The 2,750-nt window shown below is 49.4% G+C and overlaps 1 non-coding gene across 1 annotated transcript; it reads left to right on the forward strand.

The window, feature by feature from the left end:
• The first annotated feature begins 601 nt into the window (after positions 1 to 601).
• LOC126030435 (small nucleolar RNA SNORA70) lies at positions 602 to 735 on the forward strand. The gene has a single exon (XR_007503120.1). It is a non-coding gene; the product is annotated as a small nucleolar RNA SNORA70 (small nucleolar RNA).
• Positions 736 to 2,750: the final 2,015 nt, after the last annotated feature.

Here is a 2,750-nt window from a genome sequence, read left to right on the forward strand (position 1 = left end):
CTTCCTTCCTTCCTTCCTTCCTTCCTTCCTTCCTTCCTTCCTTCCTTCCTTCCTTCCTTCCTTCCTTCCTTCCTTCCTTCCTTCCTTCCTTCCTTCCTTCCTTCCTTCCTTCCTTCCTTCCTTCCTTCCTTCCTTCCTTCCTTCCTTCCTTCCTTCCTTCCTTCCTTCCTTTCTTTCTTTCTTTCTTTCTTTCTTTCTTTCTTTCTTTCTTTCTTTCTTTCTTTCTCTTTTTTCTCTCTTTTCTCCTTTTCTTTTTGCTATACCCAAGTGCTCAGGGATCACTCCTGGCAGTTCTTAAGGAACTATATGTTGTTCTGGGAATTGAACCTGGCTCTGCTGCTTGCAAGGCAAGGCCACTCCTCACTGCACTATCTCTCCAGCTCTTTCCCTATCTACTTCACTCCATCTATTGAACTAACCCAAAGCCCCGGATGCCTCCCCTTCCTTCTCTGCCATGGACTGTCTTCCCATCCTCTCTACACTGAGGTTGATGGGGCCATTTCTGTGCAGGAGAGGGTTGGGGCAGCTCGCTGATCTGCACCTTAGCAATACCACTAAAGACTCTTGTTCCTTTAGGTCTGAAGGTGGGGGTTCTTGTACACCCCAACCTGTTGAGTCACCTGTGCTCTCTGCCTCTGGGACCGGTGTGCAGTGGCTTTGGACAACACCAGTCTCTTCAGTACTGGAGCAGCCTGTGGCTTTTATAGGCTGTAAGAAGGGACGTTGGAGATTCCTTTGTTGTAGATGTTCCTATCTGCTCTCAAGCTGTCCTCAATCTGGTGCTACACAGATATGAGGGAGATGGGGGACTTTGGAAAACCCCAGGGTGCAGTGGCCAGGGTTGACATTGGCCAAGTCATCATGTCCAGCTGCACCAATATGCAGGATAAGGAGCATGTGTCTGAGGCTCAGTTCTGGGCAGGTTCAAGTTCCCTGGGTGCCAGAGATCCACAGACCCATGAAGTGGTGCTTTACCAAGTTCATGGTAAACTGGCTTATCCCAGTTGACTGTTGGGTCACATATGTCTCTGGGCAAATGGCAGTACTGACCTCCTGAGAACCTGGAAGCTGCCCCTCCAAAGTCCCTGCTCCCCATCCCACCCCAGTCTTCCTCACCCCACCCAACCCCCCCAATAAATCCTGCTTCTTAACCAAAAATAAATTAAAAATAAAATAAGAGTGGGGGATTCCTGTCTGGACAGGAAGTTGCATTCCTGTCTACTCTGTCCCAAGATAAACTCATAGTGAGGTACGCAGATAAGGCATTTCTGGGAGTGGAGCATCTTCCTATTTTGAGAGTCATGGGGTTGGTATTGGTGAGGGGAGATGGTGTGGGTGCCACTGCCAGGACTGTTTCTCTGTGCAAGGGGTCTCCTCCTTGCAGTCCCCATTCGGTGGTCTCTTGTTTGGTGACACATTTAGATGAAAGGGACAGCACTTTTGGGGCTATTACCCAGTCCTTGGAGATGTTTCAAGCTCAGGGAATGTGGGGATGTGGCAGGAGAAGGTGGAAGATCTGGTTCTATTTCTACCCCATGTCCATTTGAGCAAGTTGCCTATTGTCATGGAAGTGGGGTACTTCTTCTATAAGGGGTGGGCAGCAGTTCTGATCCTCAGCTGAGGTCAGATAGAGAGGAAAGAGGGTGCAGACAGCAGACTCTGCTCCCACCAGAGCTTCAGAGTCCAAAGACCCCACCTCAATTTTCTTAAGCAATGATCAGGGCTGGAAAGGAGCAGTGGGTTTTTGTGGGTAAGGGTGGAGTCAGCTGGGAAACCAGGCCTCAGAAAGGAGGGAGGAAAAAATTATTAAAGGATTAAATCGGGGATAATCCTATAAACTCCAGGAGGCTCAGAAAACAATAAAGCACCAACTTACAATGTCTGTGAGTCTCGGGGCTGCCTTGGGGTCCCTCTGAGGTGTGGGGGCAGATTTCATGAGCTCCCAGTGGTCAAGTCTTTTCTACAAAGGAGCTCATTTCGGCCACTCGGACTGTCTTTCTTTTTTTCTCATCTTGTCATGGTTTTTAATAACAATGAGTGAGCTGCAGGCATGGAGGAACTTGAGCTAAAATTCCATAAAAATACAAATTTAATTAAAACACACCCGTTGTGAAATTCCATCCTTGTAAAGTGAGATGTCTTGGGACTCTGCCCAGGTCAGTTCTTGCTTCTGGGGGGAAGGGGGTGCCCAGCCTCAAACGGGCTTTTCTCTGGTCCCAGCCAGATGCCCTGAAGCCTAGGATGCTGCTGCCAGCTAGCAGTAGGGGTTCTTTTTGGTTTTTTGGGCCACACCCAGTGGTACTCAGGGATTATTTCTGGCTCTGCACTCAGGGATTCCTCCTGGCGGTGCTCAGGGGACCATACCATATGGGATGCTGGGATTGAACCAAGGTTGATGCATGAAAGACAAGCGCCTTTTCATGGTATTATCTCTCTGGTCCCAAAGGTGAGGATGCGTTTGGTCTTTCCTGCTTCTCTCTTGGGTTGAGGAGATAAGCCACATGTGACCGGAGAGGGCTAGCCTGTGTTTACAGGAAGCAGATCCTTGTGGGTGGGGACTGTAGGGAATATATTCTGGGGATAAAAAAAAAAATGGACTTCTGGGGCGGGCGAGGTGGCGCTAGAGGTAAGGTGTCTGCCTTGCAACCGCTAGCCAAGTAAGGACCGCAGTTTGATACCCTGGTGTCCCATATGGTCCCCCCAAGCCAGGGGTAATTTCTGAGCATCAAACGGGTGTGGCCCGAAAAAAC

The sequence above is a fragment of the Suncus etruscus genome, chromosome 1 (assembly GCF_024139225.1).
Source record: "Suncus etruscus isolate mSunEtr1 chromosome 1, mSunEtr1.pri.cur, whole genome shotgun sequence".
Classification (NCBI taxonomy): domain Eukaryota; kingdom Metazoa; phylum Chordata; class Mammalia; order Eulipotyphla; family Soricidae; genus Suncus; species Suncus etruscus.